Source organism: Toxorhynchites rutilus, chromosome 3 (assembly GCF_029784135.1).
Source record: "Toxorhynchites rutilus septentrionalis strain SRP chromosome 3, ASM2978413v1, whole genome shotgun sequence".
Lineage (NCBI taxonomy): Eukaryota > Metazoa > Arthropoda > Insecta > Diptera > Culicidae > Toxorhynchites > Toxorhynchites rutilus.
In genome coordinates this window covers 77179936-77199669 of record NC_073746.1, presented here as the reverse complement: position 1 = coordinate 77199669, position 19734 = coordinate 77179936, and the positions used below count along the sequence as shown (strand labels likewise).

Sequence of the window (19734 nt, the reverse complement as noted above, 5' to 3'; positions counted from 1 at the left end):
TATCAAATAGAAGATGCCGAAGTGGAATGAGATATGATGAAAGCCGCCCTCTGTGACACTATATGAGATGCCTACTGTGTTATGTATGAATTAACAAAGAAAAAAAACTCACCAATGTAATATAAGATAATTACCAATACCGAACACAATTATCAATTTTTCTCATCAGTTAAAACATGTTATTTTAGTATAGAGAAAACATATTTGAAATGGAAAAGGTAATTTTGTTTTATAATTTTTACTTTCTGAATGTTTATTCAACCCAATGCGAACTTTCATTGGACTAACAACACCTAAGACTATATGTAGAGCATATGGGAAATTACTTTTTCGAATATTTCTTCACTTTTCCGATTTCCCTCGGGCACCTTTGTTTTGATGTCTCTGTTAGGGGACCGCCGCATGTGTCGTCAATTTCGACCAATTAGAAGTGAATATTTCCGTTAGGAGCTGAGATTTTTCAATTGTTCGATAGTTAGTTTCATGACAAATATTATCTTATTCAATATAAAACATTGTTATGGAGTGCCGAAATTGAATGACGCAAAAATTCCATCAATCCATCATGAAATGACTGAGCAATGAGCGTTTGAATTGGACAATTTTCACGATGTGCTCGATTTTCGATTTTCAATTTGTACTCCAATATGTTCCCGAAAGACGTAATCCTACGTCAAAACAACTGTTCCGAACAATCACAGTCCTACGTCAAACTTCCGTCCGTGTCCCGAGGCTCAGACCCTTCTATTTTTATTAGAAAGGTTGTTGTCTTATGTAGGATATAATATTGTCATAAATGGCGATATAATTGCTTTGACCCACCACAAGCATCGCTTCAGACGAGGATAATTCGCCGAGACATGCCAGCTATTTAAACTTAAGTTCAAGGTTCAATACACAGTGAGATGATGATTTCTTGTCGCATTCAACTAAATTAGGAAAGAAAAAGGCAACCGCTCGATTAATATTTCTGTAGAGGCGGTTTTATCAATACGAATTTTTATGTACATTTATAAACATCGATACAAGAAAACCAGAGAATGTCGAGTTCTTCGTGTAAATGTGGGTTCTTTTTTCCAACAGAAAAATAGAAGAATTGAAAATAGAAATTATTAATAATAAATGGTTCCGGATTCTTTCTACCACTACGACTCTAACCACCCGTTTGATGTTCAAACGAGTTTTATAGAGCCACCACATGGATCATGAATTATATCTACGGATCTCTGAACAGTTACAAAACAATTAGCCTCAAAGTCCTACGTCAAGTTTCCGTCCATGCCTCTAGGCTCGAATCCTTCTACTTTTTTTCCATAAGACACATACATGACGGCAATTTATTATTTGAAAACAATCACTGCTCTGAGCGTAGAACGAGACTGACGGTTCATCGCAACAAAGACACTAGTTTTTAACTTCAGTATCGCGTGCTTTATTTTCGTATTTCGCTTGAGTATGATGCTCCATGATTCGATGTACAAATTTTACTCATGAGTAACACAGGTTCAGGGCCCATTAACATAGCTCACAGGTAAACTCGGTATTATTTCTAATCGTACTAAAAATCGAACAGCAAATAATTATTCAGGTCTTCCAAAGCAGCATATGGTAATGTTTTTGCACTAATAGCTTAATTTATTAGCTTACCATCAATTTCATTTAATTTTGGTCAATAAATTCGGTTTAAAGCAATTATCAGCAATTATGTGTGAGGGGCTCAAAATGAAAGGGGTGTAAGTGACATCATCGATTTTTTTACACCGACTCTCTCTTTTGATCATAACTTAGCTGCAAACACATTCCCAGCTGTATTTGACGATGCGGAAGACAGATCAGAGCCTCATCTATCGGATTCAATAGCAAACTCAAATTGGAACATTTTTGCAATTGAGTTATTAATTAAAGAAAAAGTTGATAAAGAAAAATCGATCAAGTCACTTGCACCCCTTTCCTTCTAAACCCCTCATTTGATTTTTCTTCATTATAATAAGTGCATGGAAATGTTCCCAATTGTTATGTTATACGCATTCTAAATATTTCATGTTCATTGCATATTTATTTTTAAGGCTTTCATTTTACTTCCATTTGCATTACAGGCTTCGATTGATACACACGTGTCTTTGAACTGGATTTGAACATGGCGATGGAAACAGTATCCTCCCTCAAACAACTAATTCTACTTGCGCATTGGGGTTTTGAGACAACATGATACATAGTAATCTCTGTGTCCGGTGATACGGAGAACTAATTTTCTCAACCCTACTGTTCACAGTAAAGTTAGCTCCGATTTTTCAGAAAATATTACCGTTCTGAATCATATTTTGGACATATTTCTGACACTCCGTAATAATAACTAGAAATGCTTAATGCCCTGATGATATAAGGGTTACTCTAAAGAAACAATTGTGATATTAGTTTTATAGTTACATCATCAAAGCATTGAGCATTTCAAGTTATTATTACAGAGTGTTCGAAATATGACTCAGAACGGTATACAATTAAGGTAAGACTTAAACACATGGTCGGTTTACTTTATCAATGGGTTCAAACGGCAAATGCTCACGGATGAATTATAGCATTTGATCGGGATTATCTGACAGAATCTGACAGAATTTCATGTCCAGTTGTAATGGCTGATCACACGTAATTGGTTGAGAACGTTGGTTTTTTTCCTGAAACAACCGTTACCATTCCACAGCTCGGATATATACCATGAAAATATATTACACGTATGTCGTTGATTTATTTTGAAAATGCTAGCTCCCAAAAAATTGCATTTTATCAACTATAACTACAATGGACCGGCTATGTATCAAGAAGAAATCCACGTGAGCGACATATGAATCAATCGGTAATTCAGAGCATCATCCCGAGGGACACTTCTTCTCTCAGGTTGCCTACAAATCATACCCCTCGAGGTCCACGGGACAAAAAAGGAAACGTTCTTCCATGGCATCCCTACTCTGTTACTGAGACAAACGTTTCGTTCCTTGCCTTACTGGTTTCCTTCTACATTCTACCTCTTTTGCGCTCTATAGTGCCATTCTCTTAATACCCGTTTCGTCATTCCCGCATCCCGCAATGTTTGTTTTCATTGAAATTTGAGAGGACACCTAAAAAATGTACCTGTGATTCTTTTCATCCGACGTTGATCTTACTCTTGCTTCACTTATTCTTCCTGGCGTTTCGTCGTTTCGGGCTTCTTTCTGCACCTTTGTTCTCCAAACTTACTCACGTCCCTCACGGCCTCAAGTGACTTGCGGTTCCTGTCGGTATTATTCCGGAGCGAGTGCTTTTTTCCAGCGAACTCCTTATCAACTTTTACCCACATTCTTAATCGGCAGTGGCGCAAACCGAAACTACACACGCGCACACACACACACACTCATTCAGCCGAGCCGAGGCCTCGAAGGCAACGCAGAAGGTCGATCATCAAACAGGATGCAGCAGACGATCGCGACGAGTTTGGGCGAATGCAACAACATGTATATGTGTGGAGATTGTGCACTCCCACTGGCTGTGCGTAGATTTCACGTCTTTATTTTTATTTCCTTTTTTTTATTTTTATTGCGTTCAGTCGCAGCCAATGTACCAATTTCACTTTCTTTTGCGTTTCTGCGTTCACTACAGTACTGAGGGTCATTTATATTTTAAGATTGCTGATACAGAGCGCGGGAATATAACGATGGGTATCAATAAACTTCGGTCAAGCCAATCCTGTCATATGATGAACTTTGTTTATGGGACGCTGATATTTAAATTCGAAAAATAGATCAAACACGTGAAGTCAACTCATTAATTCTAATGAGATAAACATACACTAGAATGCCAGATTGCTTAGTCTCTATATTACACAGTTCCGATTTTCCAAAAGTTCTAGAAGAAGGCGAAAACAAACATTGTTGAATTGTACTCTTATTCTTTTCAAATGTTCACCAATAATCAAACACAGTATCAATTCACAATACTACTAAAATTAATTTTCATTCTATTTATTTTGCCAAAAAATCTGGAAATTAATATTTGAATTTCTAAGTCGAGTTGTAGAATACTGACCCCAAATGACAATTAAGGACAAATAACGGGTGAATCATAAGTAGCGGAACTATATGAAAACACGTTTGGTAGACCCTTTTTTAAATACAATTCTTTATTGCATTTTCACTTACAATGCATACAATATGGGTTTGAGGTGTGGAACTAGAGTCTAGTTACTAGACCATCTTAAGGCCCTCTTTTTTTTTTTGGCGCATCTGATGATACGGGATTTGAGCTGTTGAGCTGAGATGGCTTCCCAACCATTTCCGTACACCGACTGCGACAGTATGACCCAAAACAACACGATTAGCCGCGTATGGGTTGCATTTGGGGGATTGTCTTCTTTACGTGCAAAAGCTATGTTCCGGTCAGAACGCAATATCTTCATCCTTATGGGGCTTTTACACAAAGTCTCCGATAGATTTGAGTTCGTGATCATGAATAAACTCGCTCTGAACTTCTTGGTTTGGCAAGGCATTTGCACCTATGAAGCAAAAACCTAGGTTTTTATCATAAATACGATAGACTCGAAGTTGAACAGAGGATAATGTCATAAGGAACGCTTGCTGTCTTTCTTAGGAGCACACAAAGGACATATGATATTTTGTCCTGATTTGTGGGGCTGTGGAGTCGGAGAAAAAATTTCCGACTCCGACTCTGACTCCAACTCCCCACAATTATTAGTACCGACTCCAACTCCGACCCCTGCTGACAAAAATGAAATAATTCTGAACCAGGTTTTTCATTAGAACATTTTATATTTTATATCTGATTCGACAATAAAAACAAACATCAAATTGCTTCAGCCAAATCAACCTTTATGGAGGCTCGAAGATCTGACTTCACAATAAGTAGCCTTTCTACGGTGAATAGAAAATTAATGAGAACAAAACCGATTATTTTTTTCACATATTTTTAGCTTCGATTGTATCTATCAAGTGAACATCACAAATTGAAAGTAGATATAAATAAAACCTATGATTAACCGTTTCATTTAGGAACAATAATAAAGGGCTATTGCCTCCCACAACCATAATTTTCGCTCATGAATTAGCGACATAAATTAAGAACAAGACGGTTATATTTTCTTTGTTCATAAATCACTATAGTATTTCACAGATACAAAGTGTAAAAAGTTGCTGTTCTACGGCGATTCTGCAAATTATAATTACCATTTTATTCGCATTATTAGTTATTATTAATAAACAAAATTAACATCAAACTTAAAACTAAAATACAAATTTTGTTTATGATCTACATATTTTGATTTTTTTAGATCATTTAACTAGTCGGAGTCGGTAAAATTTTTACGTATCCGACACCGACTCCAAAAATAATGACCCATTCCAGGCCAAACCAATATAGTGGTTTTCTCAGATTTTCGTCAAAAATGGTAATTTTTTTTTATTGCAAAACATTAGACCCGTATTTTTTATTTGTTCATTAGAGTGCCCATTTCCATTTTAGGGTGCCCAAAAAATCTCTTTTTCCACCTTTTCCCAAAAATCCCCTTTTCAAAAAATCATGACTTTTGAATCACTGAACTTATTTAGATGATCGACATATCAAATTAAAGCCAATGAGCTATTTTTTCGAAAAATATTGAACGCGCAAATAAAATGGATTTTATTCTCGTTATTACTGATTGTAGTCGTTTGTAGTTGTTTTCATGGCTTTGGACTGGAGGGCGCTGTATTCTTTTATATTTTTTCTTGAAAGCTTAGGATTTTTTACATAACTTATATCGATATTTTCGTTTTTGAGATATGATTTTCCAAAGTTTACCGTCAATAATTTATAATTGAGGGGCTTAGAATGCAAGGGGTGTAAGTGACTTCTCTCCATCAACTTTTTATTCAGTTAAAAACTCAACTGTAAAAAAACGTTCCAATTTAAGATTGCTATTGAATCCGATAGATGAGGTTCTGACCTATCTTCCACATTGTCAAATATAGCTGGGAATGTATTTGCAGCTAAGTTATGAACAAAAGAGAGAGTCGATGTAGAGAAATCGATCAAATCACTTACACTCCTTTTATTCTAAGCCCCTCAATTAACAATTTTTCCCCCTATTTCCACTAAAAAAGTTCATAACTTTTGAACTACTGGGCCGATTCAGATGATCGACATATCAAATTGAAACTAAAGTTTTTTTTGATAAAAATATTACTTTTGCGGAAAATTTGGATTTTCGTTTTTGTAATTATTGATTTAGTTTATTTTTCATAGTTTTCTTGGTTTAAGATAGAGGGCGCTATATTTTTTCACATAATATATCCGAAAATCAGAGGGGTGTTATTTTTTCGTTTTTTAATTATTAATTCGCAAATTTAACATGTCTTCGTTTCAATATTCCTATGTGACTAGAATCCAGTCTTCCCGCAAGTGTAATAATTTTACAAAGAAGTTTTGCTTATTGGCTTCAATTTAATATGTCGATCCAAAAATATTATGGATTTTTACAAAAAGTCATTTTTGGATGAAAGGGGAAAATATATTTTTCGGATCACCGGTTAACTTTGAAAAATCATATCTCAAAAACGAAAAAAAAAAGCATCTCTGATATCGAGATACGTTATGTGATTTCAAGAAAAAAAATTAAAAAATATAACGCCATCTAGTCCAAAGCCATGAAAACAATAAAAAATGACTACAATCAATAATTACGAAAACAAAATTCTTTTTTTTTTTTGCAAGCTCAGTATTTTTTTAATAAAAGCTAGCTCATTCAATTTAATTTAATGTGTTTAATTCAATTTAATGTGTCAATCATCTAAATCGATTCAGTGGTTCGAAAGTTAGGAACTTTCAAAAAAATAATTTTTGGGAAATTTTTGGCCATATGTGTTGTGTCCTGTCGCGTTCCGCGTGTTGTGTGTGTACAGCAGTTCTTACGTTAGCACAGTATCTAAAAATAAGTGTTTAATTGGTCCCGCAAATGGCATTTTCAATATTTGGCAAATGGTACAAAGTTCGTATTTTTAATTCGATAAAAATATCGGTTTTTTACAATTCAATAAAATGTAACGAAGCATCGTTTTTAAAGGCAAACATATATTCATTTTTTTGCATAGTTTTGTTCCACAGTCTTTTGCCATCTTTCACGCTGTTAAAAAATTATCTATCTATGTTGGCTCTCTCGTTGGAAACTGTTAAGATATTTTTATACTGTCCATAGAGTCGGTGTTAAGAGAATACCGTTAAGAGAATTTAACAGTAGTAGCTCACAATACAGACATCCTATCCAATCCCATCAGATAAAGGGAAAGATTTTTTTTTGAGTGAAGACCTGCTTTGGGGTTAGCAAGTTGGAAGTTAATGATGGTTAACTTCGCTAGGCCCAAGTTGTTTCTCGCTCAACATTGTCGTAAATGATCTATTCTCATCACCCTTCTTCCTTGATTGGCTCCAAAACGGCATTTTGGTTGCGTTTATGAAGCGAGTCGCAGATGGGAATGCAATCCTTCAAATGTTTTTCGGTCAAATTGTGTGCAACCCACCCATTGTAACAAATTTATGAATGAAATTAGCCTTGTGATCAATTGTGACAAATTATGAACGCCATTCAAATTTAGAATATGTGTATTTGAATACGTATAAGAATATTTCATATTTTTGAACGATTATCATCTATATTATACATATAGAATCTGCCAAATGTCTGTAAATCTGTCATCAGCATTGAGATTCGTGCTCTGTCATTGAAAATCGAAAATCATAATATATTTTCAGATGATATAAACGCATTTTTAATATAAATATTATGAATGAAAATTTACTTGTTCATATCCAATATTTTTTAACGTAATAGAGAAACACATTTTTTCGCAAATTGTGAAAAGTATTAACCAAAAACTGTATCTGATGATATTCTAAAGCAATCAGAAAAACCATTAAGTAATTGTTTTTGTTCAGAACATAACGATTCGAAAATGCCTTCGGGCGTGCTAATCCCATAGAGTATCTTTCTTTCACGCCATCTTCAAGCTTTAACCCTGAGCGAACGAATGCCGCCATACTCGCGACATTGCAAATATTCTAAAAAAAACGAATCCGCTATATTTCAGGAATTCTGTTAGGTTATGCTTTTTTATGCATGCAACGCAATCTGGAACGAGCATTCCGTTATATTTCAGGAATTTTGTTTTAGAATGTTTGCAATGTCGCGAGTATGACGGCATTCGTTCGCTAACGGTTAATATTTGTCAACACTATACCGTTTTGTCTCAAATTCCGTTTTTTTATCCCAACAGTTTTTTTTATTAGGCTCATTTAGCAATTCAGCTGTAACAGAGCCGAATTCGTGTACATTTTTTTTATCTTAAAGATAACTTTTGTTGTATATTACACTGTTACCATTTTTGAGGCGTAAGAGTATCGCTATCTATCGATAAACATTTGTTTTTATCTATAACACAGTAGCCGTTTAGGCGTAAGAGAATTCCTATTATATCGATGCACAACGCATGTCGCCTTTTTCGGCGTAAGAATATTTCTATTGTTCGAATGTACACAGTTGGGCTGTTCACAGCGAGACTGTTGATATGAGGCTTCCTTTGTGGCGTTATCAATGGTGCCAATTACCGATGCAGCAGACCGAAAATGTGAGCGGTAAGGGACTGGGAGAACCGTCACATGATGATTGTTGCGTGGACATAGTAGCTAGAATAACACACCAAGATAACTGACCTTCTTTGTGTGTTATTCTAGCTACTATGTCCTGAGTAAAGGGCTCTTGATCGTTCGCTTAGTAGCGGGCATGCAACCAATTAGGCTACGAAGATCCCCTATAGACAACTTTTTGCAGTTCTTTTGACTATTTGGTTGGCTGTTTTCAAGTTAAGTGCTAGAAAAGGCAAGAATCCACCATAAATGGAAGAACAAATGATCTTATATGCAGAAATCTTTTGTAATTAAATTGTGTTCGGAATTTGAGACAAATGTAATTGAACATGTTTTTAGTATTTTACCATGAACATGTATTTGTAAATTGATTTTATTGTAGTCAAGTGAAAAAAGGTGTATCCAAAAATCAAATTAATTTCGCGTATCATTTTGAGTAATGAGATACTGTATAATGGCCACCAAAGCTGAAATGTTCGGAATTCGAGACAAAACGGTACCCGCAATAATTCGAAAAGATAGATAGATAAATAAACAAAAGAAAAAATAAGCATTACATTATTCAAGTGTGGACAGGAGAACTTTTTATGTAGGTTTTTATAACAGTTATCATTTCCAACCAGGAAAACTATGATAGAGATCCCAGTATATTTACTACGGATAATTTTTATTCTGATAAAGTAGAAGGAACATAAATTAGGAAATATGAGGATAATTTAAGAAAACTCAGCAAAATTGAGTGTTTGTCAGGTTATCAGGAAACGTGTAAAAAAAATCTGGGAAATTCTGAAAAATCAGGATGGTTGGAATATCTGCTTGCAAATCGACTGCGCCAGTGGTTGTGTGGTTATCGTAACGACAAAGACACGACTGAGACAAAAAACTCTCTGGTAACGTCTTCCTTCGGAGCGGAAATAAAATAAGGTGTCCCTACTCATGAGTTGCTGAGTCTGATAGGCAGGAACAGTGCCAATCACCCACATCAGGGAGGCGATTCCCCCTGATGTGGGTGATTGGCACTGAAGTGGCGGAAATAGGCCGACGAAAAATAAGCGAAGATAAAAAAAAACCTAGTATTTCATTCCTCATAAGGACAACAATACAAACTACAAATGGTGCATTCAAGCATTGTCGAAAACATTGCTTCCTATACTTACCGAAATCTGGTTGAATCAACAAATGGATTAGATTCCTCGCATCAGTGTAAATCTACACGAATGCCACTCGATAGGTTGTGAGATAGAAACATACATATCTGATAACTCAAAACAGTTTTCAGAATCAATACACTTTTAAATGCGTTCAAACCATCTTTTCAAGCACTTGTGGAGAACGAAAAATTTCAACCACGCTGATGATTTTTGATGTATGTAAAATATAATAAATTATTGAAAGCTAAATCAGGATTGTACGGCGGATGGCCCAATAACTCGATGTTTTGAGTGGCCTAGAAGTCATTTGTTTGAAGCGATTTGTTAGAGCTCGCCCTGCCAAATTTTTACGAAGCTCAAATGTTCGTTCAATATTGAATGTATTTGAAGTGTAACTAATGGCGGAAGGATGCCCCAATCAAACGTTACTTCATATGAAAATATTTCCTGATCAGCTCACACACAGCATCTATATTCTCTGACACAACAGCGAATGATGGACTTTCCCGCACGAAGTTACCGTGAAGTACAGTTGATTTCGGAAAGAACCAGCGAAGTCAAGGATACTTCTTCATTGCCAGAAACTGAGACAAATGGATCGGCATAATTATTGTTCAGATACGAGTTTTCCAAATCACTGTTAACGACACAAACAGCACGTGTATAGCAAAACGTTTTGAGCAACGTTTTTTAGTTTATGTTTATAGATCGCCAAATAATGCAATTGACTCCAGGACACTGGATCACATTTCACAAAATATAATCCTCGTACTAATGAATATCCTGCGCAAATTTCGTGCTAGCGATGAAAGCCTTTATGGTAGCAAGTATAATGGCCGGCCATCGGAGGTTGACAATGAACAATTGAGAGCCTTAGCCAATCTTCGTTCAACTATTCAAGACATTACTTCTAAATCAGGCGTATTATGCAAGACAATATCCAACCATTCAGAGCAAATTGGAAACACCAAAATCCACAGACAACCTAATATACATTTTCAAGAATTCGTTCCTTCAGACGTACCAAAATAGTTTAGAACACAGCCTCCAAGCTCGTCTAAATCAATTGGTTATTTTTTTTATGAGTTTCATAAATTTCTTTATAAAAAACTATTGACAGATAACTGGGAACCATAATATTCAATCAAATAATTATAATTTTGATAAAAAATTAACCATGATAGTTGTACTTTTTAATTTATAGCTGAAAACATACACATCGCCATCAGCAAGGTTAAAATCTCGATTGACCCATGCCTTCCAGTAACACTTTTATGTTCATTGTGTATCCCAATTTATTCAAACTTTATTTTCTGAGAACCCAACTACTTCGCAAGTTGCATTCCTTTGTCGGCCATCGAACATTGGAGTAGATATCAGAAACCAGTCCAAAGGACACCGTGACGAAACTATCCCGGCAACAACAAACACAAATAACTTCGAATCGAATTGTGAGACGAGTGGAACAATTCCGAGAAGCAGGATACGAATAAAAAAAACGAAAACAAGCGTGCCACAAGACCACTATTATCTGCGAACTCTTGTCTTCAGCGCACTTTCTCTCCCCCTCAATTCAGTGGACAAATTAAAACTTTGATTAAATTTCAAACAGAAGACAACTCAAAGATGTTTGTTTTCCTGTCCAGAGGCGCAACAACAGCAGGTGAAACAAAAAGGGGTCGAAATCAAATTACACACGTTTCGGTTAGAATTGAACACTCACACAGCCGAAATGCTTGCACTCGAGTCCACGCCGGTTCGATTTAATCGGAAAACTTTTCCAATTCGCTGTACTAAAAAACAGAGCCAAAATTGGACACCGGACATAATTCTCGGAAATCAGCGCGCACATACACACATCAGCACGGGTCGAAACTTGGCCCGTGGCAGTCAACACTGCAAACGTCTGACGAGTAGTTCTGGCGATTTCACGGAAATCTTTTCTATCGGTCAACTATTGGTGGTAGACGCAGTTCCGAAAGAAAGTTCCGCTTACGCCAAGGACGCGACCGGAGTGTGGATACCACTTATGCGATATGACTCATAGAACGCAACTGAACACACCGAAGCTGCACCGGAGTACCGAGACCGCCGAGGCCTCGCGCGTTGCAGTTTGGGAAACTCTGTTTTGATCGTTCCGCAAACACACGAAGGCCGCAGCTTAGCACCGGCAGCCGTCCCGCAGCCGAAGTCGTGTGTTTCATTTTTTTTTCCTGTGTTGTGTTCCTCCTTTTTTGCGCGCGCGAGGACTCAATTCTGCTGCACGGCAACTCGTCGAGAGCGGTTGCCCCCCGCGGAATTTGCCACCGACGGGTTGCCAACCAGTTGTATCCGCTCCGAAAGTATGTGGGTAGGCTCGCTGCGAAGCACATGTGCCACGAACGATCGGCTGCGAGCGAATGATGAGGCGCAATGTGTCGACGGACGGATGCCAGCGGAAATGCGGTGGCCAAGAGAAGAAGCTCTAAATTGCACAAACGCACGTGTGAAGCGAATGTGTGTGGAGTTTCAATTCGGAACATAAACGTGGTGAGAGAAAGAGAGAGGAACCACCACCAAGAGAATCCTTGTGAGAGAAGAGTATATCGTGAGAGAGGTTTTCTCTCCAAAAGAAAACACTCTCTCTGCTCACCGTAGTGAGAAGCAGTGAAATGAAAGCTTCTCACCAGGTGAGAATGGTCTATTCTCTCACGAACACAACCCTAACAGGCTCACCTGTGTTGGTTTCGCATACTCTCTCACGCACACACATGAGCCTGGTTGTTTGGCGCGCTCATTCCCTTGCATCATCATTAGTCGAGCAGCCACCTTGTCTCTCAACTGATGGACCCCCCGCTAACGTCGCTGCTAGAGAGCGCAGGGAGACAAGCGAACGCTAAACCAAACTAATTTCTCACACCCTCCCACAGAGGATTGACTGGCAGCGCAGCGGAGAAGTCCCCCCCCCATTCGATCACCCAAACTCTCGCTCTTCGGAAGCAGGATCCAATCAACGCCACCTCGGTGCACCGTGTGTGTGGGTGTCGGAGCAGTCGTTCCTGCACCCGGTCCGTGTACATGTGTTGCCGTCGGTTGCATAGGTTTCCAATTTTGTCCGCTCGTCCCATTTGGGCACGACGACTAGAAATGCTCCGGAACACAAACTGTGTTGTAAGGAAAAATGCAGGGAAAAAAAGTAACGCTCGATAGCGCTTCGGAACCATGGAGCACACGGACCCAGCGATACTTCGTTACTCTGTGCACCGAGGGCACTCCTGAGCTCAGAGATATATTGTAAGTCAATTAAAAATGTTACCCATGAATGCACAATAAAGTGGTGTAATCGGTGATTAATTAATTAGTGATATGGGAGGATTGTGATTGGCAATCCTCCGTCGTCGTCGTTGTGTTTAGTACATACACACCATACCATCCCGTTCTCCTTGTCTAGGGCAATTAAGCTTGGTGATGTTTCACCCCCCTTCACTAACTTTGCCCGTGAACGTTCACGGTTCAAGGTCAAATGGAGAGTGGAAGGATTGACCCGGCTTATGTATTGCAATCAAACAAGAAGGTTTCGGTGCGGTTCATTGGTTCCCAGTTGAAGAAGAAGAACAATGGTCGGTCGGTTCAAGACACCGAAACTGTAAATTGGGCACTGGCGAAAATGGGGCACACAGTTTTACTCGCTGCCTACTCGAGCAAAGAAAATTAAAGTTAATTGTGAAAACGGACTACGCTCAATGGGCCTGATCACGAACGTCACTTCACGGGGAAAACGAAGTGAATTGTATACAACGTTATTACGGCTGCCACCACGTGTGTAGAATCCGGAAGAGTTGATCCGTCGTGACAACTTTGATGAACTCGGTTTTATTATGAATATCACGGTACTGTCACGTCACGGGGAAAAACAAGGAGATTTGTCACTCGTGTTTTAGATTGTGAAAGATAGTCACGCGGAATGGAGTAAGTTTAATTTCGGATTTTATTAATTTATTTAGCTTTTTTGTTAACATTTTGCATCTTGTCTTGCTTTTTAAGAAAGGAAAGATAAATAAACAGCAATTTACCCGCTTGGTGGCATTTTTAGAACGAAATCCTAACGTATCCAGAGGACATAAATTTGTTTATTTGGATTCGATAAATGCGCTATGGGATGTAACTGAGGACTAAAAATGTAGCTCCCGTAGACTGATTGAAACATGGCGAAAGGTCTAGTTTCGATTGTCCTGAATGAATAGATTTTTTTGTTTCTATTTTAAGGATTAGACTAACAGATAGTTGCAACCCCATAAAATGGCAATGGAGGCCACTGGCCCAAAACGATCATTATGATTGATTATGTATAATATTGATTTGTTGATATTTAGAATATGAAAAAATAACTGTAATGTTTTTCCAACATTGCAGAGCTGATTTTTGTAATTCAAACATTCGCAAGACCCGAATCAGGACGATAGCTACATCGAATAAGGCCATTGATCTTTTGTTTTTACGTAATAGATATTTTCAACGACATTGTTTTGAAGACATACTTTGAATGTAAGATTATTTAAGTTTCTAATAAGAAAAAAATAATCTATCATTGCAAAGCTTTTAAATTATTAATTTTTAAATTATTCTCTAGTTCTTTTTTCATAATGTTGATATCCGTCTAAAGAAAATCTGAATCATTTTCTGCTTTTGGCAAATTCCTTGAAACTCATTAGATGTTTCATATGAAAATTATGCTTCTGACCGATGCTACTGACCAGTTTCTGTTTAAATAATCATATCAACCCTCATGTCCCTTATATAAAATTACACGAGAATGGGAAGGATAAGAGGATTAAACTTCAGAATCCCATATGGAAGTAGCTCAGATTATACTGATCATGAGATGGAAAAATTTGGATTTATTCTGATGTATAGGAGATATTATTATTCATCAAAATTGTAGAAACGGTTCTTGAAAATAACGTTGACCTATACTAAATACATCTCACTATTCAAACGAGTAAGACAGAGCTGAGTACAAGAGTATGCGAGATATCGATCATTAAACTCATGATAGTCATGCTTTATCTCTAGAGTAATTTATAGAAAGAAGAAATAAAATTACATTCCCATATGTTCAACAACTACATTATTCAAGAGCAACCAAGTATTCCTCCTCATCTTTGAACTAGCGTTTGATTCAGCAAACAAACGCACCAAGCAAATGATTCATGGAATTAGTCCGAATAGTTGGATTGAAATACCGAATCATCGAGGTATAATCGCAAACTTGTCATTCTAAAGCATACATTCAATCAAATGAAATATTATCTCATACACTTATTAATTTTACCTACATAACGTTCAAACGTCTGAAATTATGCAACTGACATAACGTTCAAACGTCCGAAATTATGCAACTGGCATATTTCTTATAAACGGAAATGAACTCTTTCACTTCACGGAGTTTATTTTTACACGCAACTGTCCGTGACAATGATGATAGACACAAAAAGATTAAGTGAAGTGTAAGGCGGCTCGCACACCGCAACAATAAGCAACTAGCAAACTGCAATACGCAATATACAACAGGCAACATATTAGGCTGTCAAAAAAGTCCTGCGGAATATTTTTTAAATTTTCATTTGTTCATAAAATTAGTTACAATCATCTGTTTTAAGTCAAATATGCGCCGTTTTGTTCGATGACTTGTTCCCAACGAGATGCCAACTTCATAATACCCCTGTTATAGAAGCTCGCTTCCTTATTGGCAAAAAACTCGGATAGCCAATTTTCACAGGCCTCTTTTGTGGCTAACTTCTGACTACCTAGCTCGTTCGCCATGGACAAAAACAGGTGGTAGTCACTTAGTGCAAGGTCCGGACTATACGGCGGATGCAAAAGAACCTCCATCCGAGCTCCCGGAGCTTCTGGCGCGTCACCAAAGAAGTGTGTGGCCTGGCGTTGTCCTGATGGAAGACAATGCGGCCTCTGTTTATCAAAGATGGCCTCTTCTTCATGAGTGCTACCTTCAAGCGGTCCAGTTGTTGGCAGTACAGGTCCGAATTGAGCGTTTGGCCATAGGGAAGCAGCTCATAATAGATTATTCCTTGACAATCCCACCAAACACACAGCAGAACCTTCCTGGCCGTTAATGAGGGCTTGGCCACCGTCTGAGCCGCTTCAGCGGGCTTCGACCACGACCGTTTGCGCTTCACGTTGTCGTAAGTGACCCACTTTTCATCGCCAGTCACCATCCGCTTCAGAAACGGGTCGATTTTGTTGCGATTCAGCAGCGATTCACATGCGTCGATACGGTCAAAGATGTTTTTTTGCGTCAACGTGTGTGGCACCCATACATCGATCTTCTTTGTGAATCCAAGCTTCTTCAAATGGTTAATAACGGTTTGATGACTTATCCCCAGCTCTTGGCCGATGCTACGGCTGCTACTATGCCGGTCTTTCTCGGCTAATTCAGCGATTTTGTCGTAATTTTCGACGACAGGCCTTCCGGAGCGTGGCGCATCTTCGACGACCTCTACACCAGAACGAAAACGTTGAAACCATCGTTGTGCGGTGGAAATGGAAACTGTATCGGGTCCATAAACTGCACAAATTTTATTGGCAGCTTGAGATGCATTTTTGCCTTTGTCATAGTAGTACTGTAAAATATGTCGGATTTTCTCTTTATTTTGCTCCATATTTGCGACACTATACCTCACGAACGACTTAACTAAACAAAACACTGTCAAGGACTATATTATAGCGCGCAAAAATACCTTTCCAACAAGCTATAGTATGACTCGATACAATGAATACAAATAGAACTACGCGCTTACAACGACACCTCGCGGAAATACCGCAGGACTTTTTTGACAGCCTAATATTTTGTTGTTCTTCGCATAAAGGGTGTGTCACATCAAATTGCATCACGGAAAAAACGCTGTAGAAATTTAATTTTTAGGAATTATATCTTCAGCTTTCGCTTTCAAATCAGATAAGAGTGTATAGATCACGTTGGCCATGCTTCACTGTCAATTTTTCGTAAATTTGGAAAAATGTCGTCGAACGAAAAAGAGCGTCGTGAATTAATTCTGTGCACTCATTTAGAGAATCCGGAGTTGTCACATCGGGACATCGGTAAGATGCTGGGAATCGTCCAATCCACGGTCAGCAGAGTACTAAAACGATACTTCGAGAACCTAACCATCGACCGGAAGGTGAAGAACGGCAAAAATGGATGCTCCGTCAGTGAAAAAGATCACAAGCGCGTAGTTAAGCAGTTTAGACGTGATCCGAGAAGTTCGGTCCGGGATGTCGCCAATAAGCTGAATTTGTCAAGTTCATTCATCCAGCGGACCAAGCAGCGGGAGGGCCTGCGTACATACAAGGTTCAGAAGGCTCCTAACCGCGACGAAAGGCAAAACATGGTGGGGAAGACGCGAGCCCGGAAGCTGTACACCGAAATGCTGACGAAGCCGCATTGCCTGGTAATGGACGACGAAACCTACGTCAAAGCGGACTTTCGTCAGCTGCCGGGCCTGTTGTTCTTCTCCGCAGAGGACAAATTCAGCGTTCCGGAGGAGATTCGCATACAGAAACTATCCAAGTTTGCCAAAAAGTACATGGTGTGGCAAGCGATCTGCTCTTGCGGAAAGCGGAGCGCCCCCTTCGTGATGACCGGCACGGTAAACGGACAGGTTTACCTTAAGGAGTGCCTACAGAAGCGCTTACTACCACTATTGAAGCAGCACGAAAGCCCGACCATCTTCTGGCCGGATCTCGCTTCGTGCCACTATTCAAAGGACGTGTTGGAGTGGTACGAAGCCAACGGGGTCACCTTCGTGCCAAAGGAAATGAACCCGCCCAACGCGCCGGAGCTTCGCCCAATAGAGAAATATTGGGCGATTATGAAGCAGGCCCTCTGGAAGAACCCAAAAGTTGTCAAATCGGAGGCGGACTTCAAGAGAAAATGGATTTCTGTTCAAAAAAAACTACAACCTGACGTTGTACAGAACCTTATGGACGGGGTAAAGAGGAAGGTACGAGCATACGGGCTTGGGCTCGAAGTATGAAAAATGGAAAATGCCAAAAGTTGTTAAATAGTTTTTATTTTACTGTCTAAAATTTTCAAAAGGATCGGTCTACTGGGCGAATTTCTACAGCGTTTTTTTCCGTGATGCAATTTGATGTGACATACCCTTTACCAGAGCAATAAAAACTCCTGACATTATGCAAACAATCGGCTTAATGTACAAAACTTGTCAAAATATGGGCGATAAGTTGCTCCTCAAACGACACGCCGTGTTGCTAGCGACATGTGTTGCTCTGTAAAGGCGACAGCGATGTCGTATTGCGTCGGTGTGCGAGATCAACAAAAATCAAAAGGAAAATCCATTGGCGATAATATTGCTTATTGCTTATTGCTTAGTCGGTGTGCCGACTAAGTGACGTGAAAGCGTTTGTGACAGTGATGTTCGTGATCAGGCCCAATGTCTCTCAATTTCAAAATATATTTTTATAGGGTAGGTCGCCGAATGTTGAACAATTAACTCTCCTGTACTCGCGCGGAAAATCATTACTCGTATACTAGCGCACGGTGTCACATACCTAAACTGCCGTAATATCGCAGAAACTCAAGCACCAGAGGGAAGAATTTTCAGTACGAGACTTTTCGCAAAATTGCATGTATAATCAGCATACGCGTACATTACGAAAATCTGATCTGTACAAATTGTGTACAATTGATGGAAAAACATTGCCATCGGCTTGATTTTTGAAAAATGCTACTTTAATTAAGCTATGTTACCAACGCCAGTTTGTTGTGAAAACAGCAAATTTTAATCGCTGTTTCCACAACCGATTGACGTTCATCCATCAAAGTATGCGAGAATCTGTGTCCAATTATTTTCCCCAAAATGCCGCCATTGAACGGAGCACGAGAAAGCTTCAGGGAGAAAAGTTCTACACATTTTCCGACTTTGTAGCATGCGTCGAGCTGGCTAACGTAGTTGAGAACCCGATTGTAACAATAATGGACAGCACCATTTTTTTTCAATCCACAATGCAGTTGAAAACATTCGTTTTAAATAAGACAATCCCGTCCGAAATTATCCGATGTAAAGCGAATACCGTTTACGCGAGGATGTTTTGAGTATTGTTACAAGATGCGCTTCGACGGAGAATTTAGAAGAGTGCAGCTATTCACCAAATCCGACATTTACCAATTCATCTACCAGCTTCAATCCACCCGAAAGAGAAATTGAGCAGGTGAGGTAAATAAACATCGTCAAGAAGCTTTGTCCCTTGATTCCTGAAGATGAAGGACACTATTGTGAATTCCTTGTAATTAACAATAAATTGATGAGTTTTTCTTTACCTATTTAGTTACAATCGTTATGTGCAATATGTGAGAACAACAATACACTTCAATCTAGGATATTTTTTTTCTTTCAAGATGAGTTTGATTCTATGAATTTAAATATTTGACGAGACTTTTAAACAGAACTTCTAAGTACATGATTTGTAGTTCTAAAACAAAATTGCTGTTATAAATGTAGCACTGCTCGGGGCACTGCATTTTATGCCATCAGAACAGATAAAAAATTATAGGAGGTTGTATCCAAGACACGACCACTTTTGTGACGTAGAACTACGCTGTTATTTTTTTCAAGTCGCTTGTTAATAACTTCGAATATTATTTTACACATACACCCTTATCACCGTTTTGCGCTCTTCTCAATAGAAGCAATATTCCCGGTCTTGATTAGCTTTGCCGTCATCATTGGTGAAGATAGTTTTGCTTCTGTCATGCGAAACCAAATCACACACTAAATGCATGAACAATTATTTTCTTGGTGAGCCGATGATAGCCTAGTTTGATGATTCCCCACACAATTGTGTAGTTCACAACCTTAATGGAATGGCGTCAGTTTGATGTGATGATTACAAGGCCAGAGACATC

The 19734-nt window shown here is 38.6% G+C and overlaps 1 protein-coding gene across 6 annotated transcripts in view; it reads right to left on the bottom strand.

The window, feature by feature from the left end:
• Nucleotides 1-19734, bottom strand: part of LOC129775022 (LIM domain transcription factor LMO4) — a 967612-nt gene that overhangs the window by 712053 nt on the left and 235825 nt on the right. For 2 of the 6 annotated variants that reach the window (XM_055779181.1, XM_055779175.1), the window contains exons 1-2: nucleotides 11536-11860; nucleotides 3127-3876 (exon numbers count right to left, since the gene is read on the bottom strand). The exons of 2 other annotated variants lie outside the window; for them this stretch is intronic. The gene's annotated coding sequence lies outside the window, so the exon portion shown is untranslated. Of the gene's footprint in view, nucleotides 1-3126; nucleotides 3877-9818; nucleotides 9836-11535; nucleotides 11861-19734 lie in introns of those variants that run through there. 2 more of the 6 variants (XM_055779179.1, XM_055779178.1) reach the window with 2 other exon arrangements.